This window comes from Onychostoma macrolepis, chromosome 11, assembly GCF_012432095.1.
Source record: "Onychostoma macrolepis isolate SWU-2019 chromosome 11, ASM1243209v1, whole genome shotgun sequence".
NCBI lineage: Eukaryota > Metazoa > Chordata > Actinopteri > Cypriniformes > Cyprinidae > Onychostoma > Onychostoma macrolepis.
In genome coordinates, this window is record NC_081165.1 from 847737 (window position 1) to 864929 (window position 17193).

The 17193-nt window shown below is 35.7% G+C and overlaps 1 protein-coding gene across 6 annotated transcripts in view; it reads left to right on the forward strand.

Moving 5' to 3' along the window:
- fhit (fragile histidine triad diadenosine triphosphatase) overlaps positions 1-17193 on the forward strand; it is a 321633-nt gene that overhangs the window by 60335 nt on the left and 244105 nt on the right. Inside the window, exon 1 of one of the 6 annotated variants that reach the window (XM_058790642.1) lies at positions 4593-4610. The exons of 4 other annotated variants lie outside the window; for them this stretch is intronic. The gene's annotated coding sequence lies outside the window, so the exon portion shown is untranslated. Of the gene's footprint in view, positions 1-4592; positions 4611-16943; positions 17015-17193 lie in introns of those variants that run through there. One more of the 6 variants, XM_058790644.1, reaches the window with a different exon arrangement.

A 17193-nucleotide genomic window follows, 5' to 3' on the forward strand; every position in this document is an offset into this window, starting at 1 on the left:
CTCCTCCATCCCCAGCTCCTCCTTTTGTCCACAGCCAGGCCTTCTGATATTCCCCGTTGAATCAAACTCATTTATCTTGAATTATGTTACATTACATTGTCATTAAGAACATTAATGATATCTGCTACATGTGGTTATGTTTTCCCTAGGTGGGTTGTCGGTGCTCTTTCCTTTCTTATGGCTGCAAAGATGGGCATGGAGTTTTTGTCCCAGAACAGAACCATACTGCTAATTCAAACTGTATGCTAATTGTCAGTCACCTTTGTCAGTAGTGATCCTGAATGTTGCTTTGGAAACTAGCCAAATAGAATGTGTTGTTTTGTTTTGTTCCAGTTAATATTTATTTGAAGAAAGTTTATTTTTTTATTTTTTTTTTTATATAATTTCTTTTGTTTTACCCTGTCGAGAAGTAAGATTTTAGTTAGCAAAGTGCAAATTTAAAGCCAATTTTCAAAAAACAAACAAACATTTACCATTTTCAGGTCAGTATTCCCCCCCCCCCCCTCTTCTCAAATTTTCTTGAACAGCAAATCAGCACATTATGATTTCTGAAGGATCATGTGACACTGAAAACTGGATTAATGATTCTGAATATTCGGTTTTGTCATTACAGGAATATATTACATTTTATAATATACTAATATTGAACAGCTATTTTGAATTGTGTAAATATGTCACAATATTGCAGTTTTTATTGTATTTTTGACTACACAGATGTAAGTGAGCATAAAAATATTTAGCATTGAAAAATCTAATGACCCTAAACTTCTGAATGGTAATCTATATTAATTATATTTCATTAAACATGTTTAATATTTAATAAGGTTGAACTGGTAACACTTTATTTTAGTGTCCTTGTTACACGTTACATACAGTATGCTTACTATTATAATAACAATAAATTATGCATAGGTACATGCAACTAACCCTAAACCAAACCCTCATCCTAACCCTAACCATACAGTAAATACATGTAGTTAATTAATATTACTAATATTATTATACATCTTAAATGTATAATTACACTGTAACAGGGCACCAAATAAAAAAATGTGTAACCATTTTTCAACAGCATTTGTCCTCACTTTCTTTTAGAAGTTCCACGGATGAAATAAAAGTTAATGATGAAAGTAAGGAGCAAATGAACTGACTTTAAAATCTATGCTCGGTTTTTGGCTATTTCATTTCTATTTTATTTGCATCTTAAGTCCAAATAACAGAAACACAAGATAACATATTATTTACCAACTAAAAAGGCGGTTTCAACACCCAACTTGTAGATATGTATGTTGCAAAATGCCATAAATGTTTACATTTTAGTAGGTTGACTATCAGTTATTTCTGTTATTTCGGTTCATCAAGGTTGCGTTTGTCACGACGGGAAAGGAGCTTCCTTTGTGTCCCTGAGATTAGCCGCGTGTTCGGCCGTATTGTGGAAATGTGGCCTGCGCCCGTTAATTGCCTAAGAGACGCCCAGTCACACACGCTTTGTGCATGAAAACACCTGTCACCGTCATTGTCTCTGATCCCTAAACCTGTTCCAGGCTGCTGGGGAGGGTGTGTGTGTGTGTGTGAGCTTCGAGGACTGGAAGCATAGCAGGATATGGAAGCGAGGTTTGCCAACAGACAATTACAGAGGAAAGAGAGTGTGGTTGAGAGTTGTAACTACTCTCACACTGGGAAAATATGACGCAGAGCCAAAAATCCAGCCCGGCCTCCCAGCAGCCCCTTCCTACTCACTCATCGTAATGCCCAATCAAATGCTGTGAAAATTTACAACAACACTTTAATTATTGATGCTTGTTCTCCTACATTAGATGCTTTGTGGTGTTTACACGATTTGGATCCGCAGTTGGCCACTCAGTGTTTCTGCAGTCAATAAACGAACATGAGATTTTTTTTTTTTGCCTTTTGAATTGGATAAATTAGCTTTATTATTGTCCTGCAGTGGGGGGCAGGGTTTCATTTATATTGCGGTAAAATCTGTGAAGTGTGATATATTTCAATTTAAATCACAATTGGAGAGATTGAACTATATTAAACTGCATTTTGCTGCCATGAATATCATTTTATGGATATTTGCTTTTTTTTGTGACTTTTCAAGTTCGATATCTTTCTTTGCCGCTTCTCTTTCATCATCATATTGCTGTATGTAATGGATCTAATTTGATATAGTCAAGGTTGTTTGCCGCCTCGGTTTACAACAGTTTAATTAAACGGTAAAAGAAAGTCGGAATGCGTGTGTAATTGAAAGCTAAATTAAATTATTGTATTTGCTCAGTCGAGATGCCTTGTGGGCATGCGGCGGCTTTCATTTTCCACGAGAGACGGATGCTCTGCGTGATGACAACCTGCTGGTGCCCGACGTACAGACGCACGCACACAAACAATATTAAAAACAATATTAATTTCATCAACTCAACGCAATATGAATATCCTCCAGGCGGAGAGCCGCTACATTTTCGGTTATTAATTTGAGAGATTGTAATAACTCGACATGCTGTCTTCACCTGCAAATACATTATTCAAAATTAAATGATTAAAAATGGAGTTCAGTACTCCCTGCGATGCATTAAACAGCGTTGCTTAAAACTCTGTTTGAGTCCCATGGCCTTTTTGCACCAGTTTTTATTCTGTAGGAAGAATTTTGATAAACCAAGGTAACAGACCTTGCCTTCTGATGAAGACGGTACGTGGACAAGACCATTAGAGTTCAGGACAGTCTTCTACACTAGCAACAGAAGCTTGATTTCATGTGAAAAAATGCTATTCTTAATGCAATGCTACACGTCTTTTTCCCTACTGAGAACTGGAGGAATGCTCTTTCTAGTGATGCAAGTTGACCAAGGAAGTCCTGCTGGTCATTGAGTAGGAATGTTAATCTGAATGTTAATTACTTTACTTTAATATACTTCTTCTATTATGAATTTTTTTGTTTTAAAATAAAATAAAAATTAATTTTGATTTTTTTTTTTAATTCACAAATGTTATCTTAATACAACTTCTGTGATATATTGAAGAAATAGCATTAAAAGGATATAATTTTTGTCAGAAATATTTACTGTAAGTTATTTACAATAATCTTTCACTATTAATAAAAAAATAATGAAATTATTTATTTATTTGTTAATTTAATTATTAGTTCAACACAAAACATCCAAATACAAACATTTTTTTCAAACATTTTTCAATTAGAATAAAATATTGACAAACATAACAATAATAATAATAAAAAAAACTTTATCTTGAAAAAATATATATTTTTTTAGTTTAATACACTTAAAATAAAATTTGCATGCAGCTAACATTTAGAAAACCAATCAATCAATCAAAGCACTTTGACATCCATCATGAAATAATTATGAAATATCAGAATTTTTTTATTTATTTTTTTCTTCTGTATTCATTCATTGGATGAAAAAAATGATTTAGATGAGAAATAATGATTAAAGTTAAGATACATGCATATCTGTTCAAGTTGTAAGGAAACTATGTTATTACTTTTTACTTGATGGTCAGACCATTTTTACAGTTATGATGTGTTTTATCTGGTGAAGTGGTAGCCAGTTCATATTCATATGATTTAATTTCTTCTAATTTCTAATATTCATCTACTTTTGGCTCACTGATGGTTTAATGGTGGACTTTAATGCTTTTTTCCCCCTGAAAAATCTTTTGTTGTTTCATACAATTCATACAAAATCGTCACCATAAAATAGTGCTTTCTAATGTGCTCGGGCTGATTGTTGTCATGTTCTGTAAAGTTTTTCTGTCATCGTTTACTCAGCTTCATGCCATTGCAAATGTTCTACTTTTTTCTTCTTTGGAACATGGAAGAAGATATTTCAAAGAAACGTCTCCTTAAAATGAAAGGCTAGTTTTCCCGTATTTTCCCTGACCTCTTCACCCTGTTTCTATCCTCACAGAATCGTTCCTTATAGCCGCTCCATGAATTCCCTCAGCTCTCTTCCAGTGGCTGTAGTCATTATTGTGTTCACCATTTAAGACCCCTCAAATCCCCTTACAGTCTGAAGATAGATTCCTCTTTCTTTACAATGGCAGCTTTCTGAAACAAGTAGAAAAGTTATCTCGATACCTTCCGTGGCCCCCAGGGGCCTTTACCTAAAAGCACCGAAGGCACGTTTTGTCCACAGGTCTTGAAGCAGACAATTAGCACGGCTCATTCTGCAGCAAATTGCAACTTTAAAGCACCTGAGAATGCACGTTTCAACTCTGTATTTAAGAGTTCTGTTCCAGGCTGTGGTTTTCTGGACTGAAACTTTGAGTTTGCTTTGAGAGTTATTGGATAATTGGCAGCACTGAAAGACTGCAGCATGAGCTAGAGCACATTTCTTCTTTTTTTCAAATCAAGTGATATGGTGTTTGCAAAGAGAGGGGCAACTTACTGAAGCACCAAGGTCACACAGCTCACTTGGTTTCCAACCTTAATTACTTTTCGCCGGCATTTTAGCAGAGTATGTTTTGCTCCTTATAGTGTTGTTAAGGCTGTTGTGAATTTATGTTTTCATAGATCTTGTTTTCAGTGCGTTTTCTCATAACCCCTACATTTTTTTCTTTCTTTCTTTTCTCAGCTTATTCTGTCGATTAAGGTAATTGCTGCTGAAAAATCGGACACAAAACAAGTTGTGCTTGTGAAGTTCCTCAAGGGCAGCATTGAGCCCAGCACAAAGTGCGGTACAAAAGGTCTGCTGTGTCTGCAGATACACGGATCATCAGCCTCTGGAAGGTCGAGGAAAGGTCGCTTTTACCTTTGAGCGGTTTGCTTGCTTTGAGGTTGCCTTTTCGTCCACATGCTCATCGAACATCACCTACGCAAGTCACGGCACAACAGAGAATAGTAATACTGGAAAAAAAGAAAGAACAGTTCAAGATTAACAGTTCTCAACACTTAATTGAAACCTGCTAACACTTGAAATATCGTTATGTAGACATACAAATTAGCAGTCATACAGACTAGTGCCGATTTCCTGCACATTCTTTGGTGCACTTTACATACACTTAAGAATAATAAACATACTGACTATGAGAAACTTTGCAAGTATATGTCAACTTATTCTACTAACCCTAAACCTACCCTAACAGTCTACTCTGAGAGTTAGTGGACATGTAGCTATAAATTAATGAGAATTAGTTGACATGTAGTTACAAAGTTACTTATAGTTAGTAGAATGTCTGAAGTGGACTATCAAAATAAAGTGTAACCTAAAACAATAACAATAATAAATTAATACAAATAAATTATATTCAGTAGCACAACTGTTTTCAACATTGATAATAATCAGATTTTTTTTCTTGAGCAGTAAATCAGCATATTAGAATGATTTCTGAAGGATCATGTGACACTAAAGACTGGAGTAATGATGCTGAAAATTCAGCTTTGCATCACAGGAGTAAATTACATTTTAAAATATATTAAAATAGAAAACAGTTTTAAGTTTTAGTAATATTTCACAATAGTTCATTTTTTACTGTATTTTTATCAAATAAATGCGATCTTTGTGAGCATAAAGACATTAAAAAATCAGAAATATATATATATTTTTAAATCTTACCAACCAAAACTTTGTCTCCAACATTGTCATGTAGAAACAAAACAAACAAACAAAAACAGAAAATGATATGAAATAGAGGATGAACCAATAAGAAACCATCTGGCAACCATAACAAACACCCTTATAGCAGTGACTTTCACACTTTTTAGTCTCTTGCGGTAGCTTTAGTAGCTAAAGACGGTTGTTAAAATGATTCATTTCAATGTCACTTGGTTATTTTTCTCCTTTTTGCACCTTTACTCACTTTGTCTATCTTCTCAAAGCCAGACTGATTAAAAAAAAAGATCATCTACAAGGACACAGTGCAGTTAAAACAGCCTTTTGGCCTTGATCTCTATCAGTGTCACAGACATCATGGGAAAGAGCTCTAATGATGATAGAACTGCTAATTTGAAGGCAGTTATTGCTGACACAAACAGTGCTTATACTGATTAGAGATGCAATTTAGAAAGTTCCACCTTCAAGGCAGGATCACGAAAATCATTAATTACTCTCCGAGGAGTTTTCTCTTCCTTCCGAACCAATTTTCGCATTTTCTGTGAGTTGCAATCATCCTTGTAGAACAAGAAAGGTTGGTTTGACCTCACATCGGATGGTTAATTAGTACTAAACCTCACTTTTTCATCTCTGTGCTTTGTTTAAATTGTGTTTATTAATTTTTTTTATTTTTATTTTTTTTATCGGAAATTTGCCGAAGCATGTTCCTTTTCCACTTTGAAATTAATTTAGCTAAATTGTTTGATAGGAAATAATTGCACACAGCTAATCTCAATTAAATCAGAATCTGGTAAATACGATTCTCCATCTGCTAAGACAATGCCGAAATTCCCTTCAATCTCCATTAGTTGTTCTCATTTAAGTTTGAAAATTAACATTCCGGGCCTGAACGGCATTAATCCAGGTGTGGGTCTCCTCAGCGCGGAGAGGATTGAGAGCGGTGGGTCAGGCGTTCGGCCCGTGTGAAAATTGACTTGATGGGAAAGTGGGGACTCTCGCGTTCTCATTTCTTCACATGCCTTGATGTAAGTTGATGAGATGAAGACCTGCATGTTGATGAAGTGGTGGGCTGTGTTTGGTGTAGGAAGGATGAACATGTGCACTCATGTCTCCAGCACAATGTTTCTTCTGTCCTTTGAGAGCTTCAAGCACTGTAAGATACACGACATCAGTGTGGAGGAGGATACAGCACTCCAATTAGACATGCAAGACTGTTCTGTTCTTCTTTTTTTCTTTGCACATTTTTTGCACTATATATTCTGTCTAATTTAATTTAATCCAAGTCACGTCTCAAGTCTTTTTTCTATTTATTAGCAAGAGTTCTTTCAGCTTGTAATTGAGGCTAAATCCGTTTTGAAATACTGATTTCACAATATGATTTTCTCAGAAAAAACTTTAACAAAGTTTAAGACAAATTAGAAATGAAAAGGTGCCAATTTATTGTCAGACAAAATGCTTCACATTTCTTTGTAAAATTGAAATGTCTAACAACAAAACGAAATTGAAATTTTAAAACAAACCCCAATCAAATCAAATAAATAACACAAATGAAAGAAATCCAAAACAAACTAAGGTTTTGTCTGTGCTCTTTTTCAGTTTAAAATTAGAATCAACCACTGTATTTTAAACACAACACAATCCAAACAAAGAGGCTGCATACATGCAGCATGAGCAGTTTTTGATCTAAATTGGATTGTATAATTTCAAAATTTGAAGCAAAAACAAAATGGCCTGACGTTAGTTTTGTGAAACTATTCTACATGAAACATCTGCACGAAACAAAACAGCAGACAGGCTGAATTAGAAAGCAAATTCACTCTCTACCAGCAGGTGGCGCTTGAACAGCAATTAAACATTGTTTCCTTGGTTGCCGCTGTAAATAAAGCAGCGCTGCAGTTATGAACACTACTTTAATATGCATTATACAGAGGCAAGATGAGAAGAAAATACCATCTAAACTTTTCTAAAGACAGCCAGTTCTCCTCAGACATACATTCATATAAACTCCCATACCAAATGACTTGCGTTTTTTACGAGTCTCATGAGTCACGAGTCCAAGTCAAGTCCCAAGTCTTTATTTATGTGACTTAAGTGCGACTCGAGTCCAAGTTGCAGACTCGAATTTCCATCTCTGATACACCATTTTTCAAGTTCAAGTCCACTGACGTTAATTTACTCTCCTGTCTGGTTTGTTTTTCGGCGTTAAAATATGTCAGACTACCTGTCTGTAATCAAACTCCCGGCGAAAGGGTCAATTGAGCAGAAATAACTGAGGCTAAAGGAATGCCTGCAGTTAATGCCACATGCTGCACTTTTCATACATGTCTCTTTAAATAGATTTTTAATGATATAAGGTCTTTTTGTCATTTGGAGCGACCACTCATCATGTGGTGTGACCTAATAATAGCAATAATAATTTGCATTAAAATAAAAATAAAATATCTAATTTCTGTGGTTGAAATATGAACCATTCACTTAAGTACTGCTACAGTATGCTTAAGTGAATGGTATTTTTAAAACATTTTTATCAGTTGTATGCAAGTTGCAGGAAAAACAAGTCTGTTAACTACATTTAAGAAGGCAACTCTGAAATTATAGAACAAAAATAAGAGATCATTATTTACAAAAACTCAAATGCAAATACTTTTTCTAAACACTTTAATTACTGAGAACATTTAAAAAAAAAAAAAAAAAGTTAAGCAATTTTAATATAAATCATGGTCACACCACATTACATTTTTTAAGGCTATGGCCAGTTCATCTAGATGAAAAAACACTAAAATCACTTAATTTTAAATTTTAATATGAATTTATGTTTACACAACATTCTTAATGTTAAATATATATATATATGAATGTATATGCAATTTAAAAAAAGATTTGTACACATGGTAAGTTTATTCTGTGATGTCATTTTACATAAAGCTCTACCATCCAAAGCCATTCAATGAAGGTCAAAGCTACATCATGACATGAAAATGGCCTCTATTTCTCTTTTCCTGCAGCTACAATCACTGTTTCTCAGATCATCGATAAATATTCTGTTTACATGTGTCATCAGAAAGAGCTCACGGCAATCTCCTGCGGGGCTCTCGCTTGTTTACTTCACTTCATATAAAAGCCATCATCGCTGTCTGCTGTATTTGTCAGATGACTGTCTGCTGCCGTGGATGAACAGCTTTCCTCCGGTCCAGAATGTTCTGCTATCACCGCAAGGAGATTATGTGTCCTGCATCGGATGCGTGGTGGCATCTATCCAGCGCGCTGCTGCGAGGCTATTGTTTGGAGGCCTCGGGAAACGACCGTACTGAAATGTAGTCATTTTTTATAAGATGCATCAGAAGAAGAGGACACGAAAAAAAGGAGCATTCAAATTGGATGCAGAAAGCCGGGGAATTTAATCTTTTTATGCCGCATTACGTTTTGCGTCCTACATTGAATAGACGTGTGTTATCCGTTGGATTGGAACGGGGGTTAATTCTATGTAGAGCAGCGTGTTTCTCGGACGTTGGGTGCAGAGGGGACAACAGATTTTAGGGCAGAGATGATTTGAGGCTGCTGGGCATTCACCTTCTGGGTAGACTGTGCTTTGCATTTGTTAAGATGCAATCAAATAAACATCTCGCTTATGGATCGAAACTTGCTCGGTTTACTTTGTTTTTCTCAGGCTTTAAGCTTAAGATACACTTTTAATTTTTATTAAAAGCTTATGGCTATATACAGTATCTCAGCTGTAGACCTCTGTCCTTGAATCTTAGTCTGTTCCTAAAAGCTTTCAAATCACTCATAATCTTTGGTTTTCAAGTTGCCACTGCTGTTTTCAAATCCCACTAAAGAATTTGATTGAAATTTAAATCTTAACCAATCTTCAGTAGATTTGAGAGTGTAATTTGGAATGATTGTCCTGTTGTCCAGTGATCATCAAATCTGCAGCGAAGGCATCGCAATCATCGCCAAATTACCTAATGCTTCAAGATATCCATGATGTTCTTCATACAGTCTTCCTGCAACAGCAAAACACCCCCATAACAAGACTGCTCCACCTACTTGTTTGACCATAGAGATGGATGGTGTTCTTCTGCTCATATGCTTTGCCTTTTTTGCACTAGATATTTTGCTGATCCATGGGTCCAAAAAAACAAACAAACAAAAAAAAAATACAGTTTGGTCACAATGTGTTAAAATGAATGGTGTGAAGTCATCACTTCAAAAATGCAAACTAGGTGAACCACAAGGTTCAATATTAGGTCCGTTGCTCTTCTGTTTGTATATAAATGATGTACCTGAAAGTTGCAAGGAGGTTGATTGTCAAATGTATGCAGATGACACAATTATTTATGTAACAGCAGAAACTTCTAATATGGCTGCAGAAATGTTAACCAGGCAACTGGTCTGTATTTCCCAGTGGCTGCAGGATAACTGTTTGACTTTAAATTACAACAAAACAGTTTCAATGTGTTTTTCATTAAAGAACAAAGCACTGGATGTATTTAAAATTAAAAGTGACCAAAAGGAAATCAAGGTAGTAAGTGAATTTAAATATTTAGGTGTTATAGTTGACTCTAAACTTAAGTTTGATGCCCATATTAAGAAAATGTCTAAGACTATCAAGACAAATTTGAACTTTTTTCGTATGATAAGACCATGTATATCTCTTAAAGCAGCTCAAGTGTTTATGCATGCTATGATATTATCACATATGACCTATTGTGCGATAATTTGGGGTCAAGCTTCTCAATCAGTCGTTAAGCCTGTGATGTCACTATACAAACAAACTTTAAAAGTAATGGATCAGAAACCAATGAAATGGCATCATTGTCAAATTCTTCAGAAGTATAATTTAAGTATTGATAATCTTTTAAAGTTTTCATTTATTAAAACAGTATTTAAGTGTATACATGGCCTTGCCCCCGATATAGTCTGTCAGTCTGTCTGGGAAAAGACCAGAGGGACAGTAAGTGGGAATTGTAGAGTTCGGCGATGCAGAATTACTATGGGTTGATCATCGTTCTCAGTAAAAGGTTCACATCTATGGAATACTAAGCCTGTTGATTTAAAGTTGCAATCAGAACTCACAGTTTTCTCTACAAAGCTGAAACAATGGCTGAAATCTTTATGTTTTGATTTTATGTAAAAGCCTAACCAGGGACGAGGGCTGCAAACTAGCTTTATGCTATATGCTCTATGTACATGGCATCGGTTGTCTGTGTGTAACAATTCCTAGTGTATTGTCCCTGTTAAATAAATAAACAAATAAAAATCTCTCCATAAAATGTTTTTCCAGAACTTCACAGGTCTATCCAAATTCATTTTGGCCTATTCAAGCTGGCCTCTTATGTTCTTCTTGGTCAAGAGCAGCATTTGGCGAGCTGTCCTGAGATGAATGCCATTCTTATTTAGTGTGTTTCTTGCACTCTGCATTGAAATGTTTTTTCCTCCTTTCATCAGGTCATCTTGCAAATCTTTGGCAGTAAATTGAGGGTTTTTCTCAGCTACTCTGACCAAACACGATATTCTCCTTGATGAAATAGTGCTTTTTCTTCAATGCCCTGGAAGGTTTGTTGTGGTATAACACATTTTAAACTTAAGAATGATGATGTCAAGGAACTTGTGTTTGGAAATGTTCTTATAGAGGTAGCCAATCTCATGAACTACTTCTCTATAGTTTTTGTGAGAGTTCTTTTGACTTGTTATAGAGTTTCCAAAGGCTTTGGTGTTTAGTTTTGCCATACAGACATATTATAAAAAGAAGAGCTGCACATAAACACAAAAAATATATATTTTTGTATAAATAAATAAGACAAGGTCAAAATAAATATCTGCAGGCACATCATATATGTTGCTGTATATTTTGAACTTTTTGCAAAACAGTTATGTTTTGCTGATAAATGCGTCGATAGGACAGTGCATCACTATTAAATAAAAGAAAACACAGCTCACCTTATGACCCGTTATATTTTCTAAAAAGACAACTGGTCGTTTCTGGTGTCAGCTGTCTATTATTCAAAAGGCGGACATGCGTGGATTCAAATGCACGTCTGTTGTTAGCATCTCACCTTTGTCTGCATAATCAGAGGCCGGAGGTCATTCGAGATCATCTTTATGTAGGATGCCCTTGAGGATTGGCCCCCATGTTTACACCAACAAGATGAATCAGGGCACGCCTGAGGCGTGTGCCGAACATTTACGAAAAAACCTTGTCCGCTCTTGTCTAAAATAATTTAGGCTTTTTAATTTAACCATAAATCTAACATTCAAGTTTGCAGGGGTTTTAAAAGGCCCATAATTCACGTCTAAAAGCTGAGCTGCCAAATATTACCTCCACAGCGGCGTGTACGGTAATAACAAGGGTAATTTGCGGCAATGTTGTGCTGTAAACTGTTTACTGAGGCTGCAAGCAATGACTGGCATTATGTTGACATCCACGAGGCAGTAAACAATTTAAAAACAGTTAAGGTTAACATAGAGAAAAGACGACGGGACACAAGCTACAGGTGGCTGGAGTTTTTGTGAAACCTGTTTGACCAGCGCTCTTAGAATCCTGATCAATCGAAGCTCAGACCTTAACAAAGGAGAGTTTTAGAAGCTCTCGAGTCTCTACGGTTTATAGTCTTTGCTTAACCTGCATGAAACTTGTTTTTCATAGTCCTGCTTTCTTTTACTTTTTCAAAATGTCCCACAGACTTCGGCACTGACCTTTTAAAAATAGCTTCATTCATCAGAAAATTTGAAAAAAATACAGACAAATCCAAGCGTCCTTGACATGACGGATAATCAAAATTCTTCATTTGAAGCCAGATTGAGTTGCAGTCTAATTCCCATACTTCCAAAGAAAGACAGACTGGAATAAATGGACAAATGGGAACGGATTTCAAAGTGAGTTTCAACTGACACAGTACACTGGATCTATACTCATCCCACGTGTCCAAGCAGCACCTCTTTCACCTTTTGCCTCCAACTGTCTCATTAGAAGAATCTTTTGAGGAAAAGCCATGGACAAGTGCTTGACAAATTCCTTTTACTTTTTCTTCGACAATTGTTGATGCCTCCATAGTCTTCCTCACTGCAAGTTTGTTCTGAAACTAACACTGAAACGTACCATCTGTTCATCGTTGCGTGACGCACTGACAACCTCTCTCCCATCACACAAAATAACCTGCCATGCTTGAAGATTCCTAACTGTGTTTTGTTACCTTTACCAGTTTTGAAGTCGACTGTTATGGAAATGCGAGCATCTGTGTTTGAGAACTCGGCTATCATTTACTTTGATTCGATAAACTCCCACGGCCTGCATTTACATGAGCGATTGCTTGACTTTTCGTCGCCACCTTCTTCACATATTGGCACATTTGCATATGATTGTTATTTTTGCACGGTACACCGGCCTTTCCTTATCTTTGAGTTCCCTTGTGGAGACATTGTTTAAATCCAAAGGATCCGTAAGAACCATTCTTAAAGGATTAGTTCACCCAAAATGTACAATCCTGTCATCATTTACTTGCCCTCAATTTGTTCCTTCCTTTCTTCCATGGAGAAATTTGCTGGAAGACTTAGCTGGCCTTTTTTTTTCAATGCAATTACAATGGAAACTGGAGATTTTAAGCTGCAAAAAGGATGTAAAGCACTTTAAAAGGGTCCTAAATGGACTCATGGACTGTATTCCAAGCCTTCTGAAGTGACTTCTGAAAAGTAAGTTATCAAAAATTGTATACACTCCTGGACGGTTCACTTATTACTATGAATAATGGGAGAAAGGGCAGTGCGCAGTATGGTGGAATAATTCCCATCATCTTTAAGAGCAAATTGCCAATGGATAAAGTCATTGCATCATTGCAACTGTTGTTAGATGCTCAGGTTCCCATAGAAACTTTATGCGCTTTGGATGGTACAAGCACATTGGCTGGACCAACCTAAAACAGATGTTTCTCAGTGCAATTTACACACAAGAAACAACATTTCATGAGGCAGTTCCTGTAATATTTTGTTATGTTGTAAGTTTTTTAAATATGTTATTTAAATGTGAGTTTGGCAAATACTTTTGAGATTTTGGTATTTCAAGTAGAAAGGAATTGGTCTTGTATGCCTGGAGTCTTCGCAAATATGGTCACAGAATGAAAAGACTTTCCTTGATAGAAGCTTTGTTGTTATTCACTGAAAATCTTGATATTTGCCCTGCCCTTGGTGCATTTCTGTGAGTTCATGTAAGATGTAGCAATATCTGATTAGTGAACTGTTCTTTTGTGTTGAATCTTTTCAGTGAATCAATTGGTCTGGTTCATAAACTGGTCTGAATTATTTGTTCACTTTTAAAAAATGTTTTATACATATTAAGATTATTATTATTATTATTCTTTCTTCATTCTTCATTTTTGAAGTTTGAACACTATAGTCTCCATACTTTGTAAGAGCATGGAAAATATCAACCAGCACAGTCTTGTCCTGACACAAGATTTTTTTAATTTTTTTTTTTTTATATCTCTACAGAAATATGTCATGCGAGTGACAGAATTCAGGTCTTTCAGTTCATAAAGTATTTATATTGATGTGTACATGACACAGTTGAACCCTTGTTTCTCATGTGATGTTTCTGCTGAAGTGAGAGAGCTGCATTCTTTCAAGTGTTTTTTAAAACAAAATTAAAAAATTAAAAAAATGAACCCATATTACCTGTACACTGTACATACCAAGTATTTAAGTAGACAGCAAGGTTATTCAGTTTAATCCACAAGGCTGTATTCATTATACTAATGCTTGCTGCTATTTCCTCAGGGATGGCCAATCTTTGTTTAAAACATGTTTGTGTTTTCTCATCATAAATTGTTTTGTTTGTGTTGAATATAAATGCAAATTAATCATATCTCTACAGATCATGTTTACGTTATTGTGCAAAATTAGAACGGTACAATTCAATTTCCGTAAATAATGTTGGCAACCGCAATATGTGGGTAGACAGTTTAGGATGAAAAACTGCAGAAAGTTGTTTTGATGTAATTGAGCTCATATTTGCATTTCAAAAGAGCTATAAGGTGTGGTGAATATCTCTGAGAGCTGTTAATGAAAACAAAATCACTCTTCAGACATTTATTACGACCCCTGTTTCTTTTAGCTCGCTATGTGGAAGCAATCAAAACTCAGATTGAAGTCTAGTGGCATGACCCTGTTATGGAAATGTACATTGTCCTTGAATTATTGAAACTGTTTACAAAGGACACCGTATTGAATATGCTTTTGAAGCTGGTTACATAGTAGGTAGTTGAGTTGGATAAATCCAGAACACAAAGAAATAGCCTCTCCATCTTTTGACTTTGTATTTTTGTAGTGTAAATTGACAGGCGTTGAATGCGTATTCAGAAATCTAGCCTTCTAGCTTTAGTGAAACAGGCATGTAGCCTGTTGGGATGAATATGAAAAGATAAATGCCCAGAAACGTCTGCTTTTGTGTAGTATTTCTGTACTCTCAGGACATACTATAAAGTCCCCTCTCATCTCTTCACCATGGTAACTGCTGTTTTCTCATTGTGATTTATGCACCGACGTATTCAGGGGTCAGAATAACTACATATCACCATGAGGCTGTTGATTAAATGGCCAGTTGCTCTCAGCGCTTCCAGACCGCTAATGTGTCGTTCTCAAAAACTATCCTCCACATCCTTGCCCACAATTAAATGCCATTACATAGATAATTCCGTGCAGCTGTGCTATTTTCATACGTTTTTTACAGATCAATCAGTGTGCCTTAGGGAATAAATGATGCTTCCAGACACGGCTTTGGAATGTGACTGTATGTAGACTATATTTATGTGTTTTTACCTTGTGGGAGATTCATTTGAAGTGTAGGAGTTATGTTGTTGTGGTGGCCTTGTGTTAATGGTTTGTATCGTTTACCATCTGGAACTCCAGACCAACTGTCACTTTTTAATGAGTTTGACAAGCTCTTGGCTAATTTGTAAAATTCAAAGCTAGTACGAGTCTTGATTACACCACAAAGCTTAGCCTGTTTTGGCTGCGTTTAGTGTTTATTATTTTTATTTTTTTTTATCTGCTTGTTCTACACCCTTCAAACGTCTAAATTTAATGAGAATGCTGTGTCATTTTGACTGTCTGAGACGGTTGAGATCAAGAGTGATTAATTTGTATTTGAAAAGCAATGGAGAGTGGCAGATATGAACTTGGTGTTAACTCATAGAAAGGTTGTTTGTTTTTATTTGACAGTTGTATTATCATCAACAAGACTCGTACTAAATGATTAGCACTTCTCTGAGGCAAATTCTTGATTACCCTCCCAACCCATTGAACAATGACTGAATGCTTCTAATTGGTTGATGCAATTATCAAAAGCACCCAGATGCTAATGTTTAGGACTTGATGGCACTTCGTATGGCACTTTTTTTTATTAATTTAATTTAACAATGGTTTACTAAATTATATAATTTCTATTTGTTGTTGAAATATAGGCCTAATAATTTACAGAGTCATAACTTGTTTCATAAAATATTTATTTAAACATGTATACCGAATACACGTGTACTGAATCGAAAGACCCGTACCGGAAATTTTTCGGTACGAATACGTGTACCATTAAACCCCTATTAAACTATGATATTTTGCAAACAATTATTAGCTAAACAAAGTTTAAAATAAACAATTTCTATATTTATTTTATCAAAATAACTATTATAACAACAATAATATAACTATTGTTCATACATTTTCCAGAAATTATGACAGTTCCACATTTGTGGTGTTATGTCCTGTTCAACATTCTTGAAATAATAATAATTGTTATTGTTGTTATTGTTGTTATTATTATTATTATTATTTCAATCATTATTATTAACACTCTTTTCATTTATTTATCATTTATGCTCTTCCATGTATTTCTATGACTTCGTTCCTGTATCTGTTGCTGTTTTTATATCCATTTCTCCACTGTGTCGTGACCCTTGACATTTGGAAAGTAAGCATTATTCCTGACCTTGAGCCTAAGAGCCCATGTTTCATGCTAACTTCAATTCTACTTCTTACTCTGTTGTTAAACATAGAGATTTTTGTCTCCAATTTGGCCTCCAGAAATCAACCCTGTAACCTGCTATACCCAGACACCTTTGAGCAGAGTTTGCATCCATTTCTGTCAGTTGGGGAAAGACCTGCTTAAGAGGGAATTGTTCCTCATCTCTTCCCGTCTCAGTAGCCATACTCATTACTGGGCACATTTCAACCCCAGACACTGTTGCTCCCCCCCACCCCCAAACCAAGTGACTCCTGTTTCCATCATAATTACTTACTCTGTTTCACCTTGAGTTCACAGTGTGTGCACCATACTCATTTTTTCGTTCATTCTTTATTTATCCCCTGGTCATTCTTATTCCAGAGCCCTAATTGGCTGCAGTGGCGGTCCTGTCTGTCACCTCTGTGTCTCACCCCTGCTGTCACGCAGACCTTCGGTGAGAATAAACTCCATGAAATCATAATTTCCATTTTCTATCTAACCTTTAGAGAAAAACGCAGCTTGACTTTACTTTTAGTGCAGGGCTTAAGTATGCCTGCTCAGACTAGTAGCCTCCTGATTATTCATATGGATCTATAGTACGTAAATGCAGGAAACAAAGTAGAGCATGTCCTT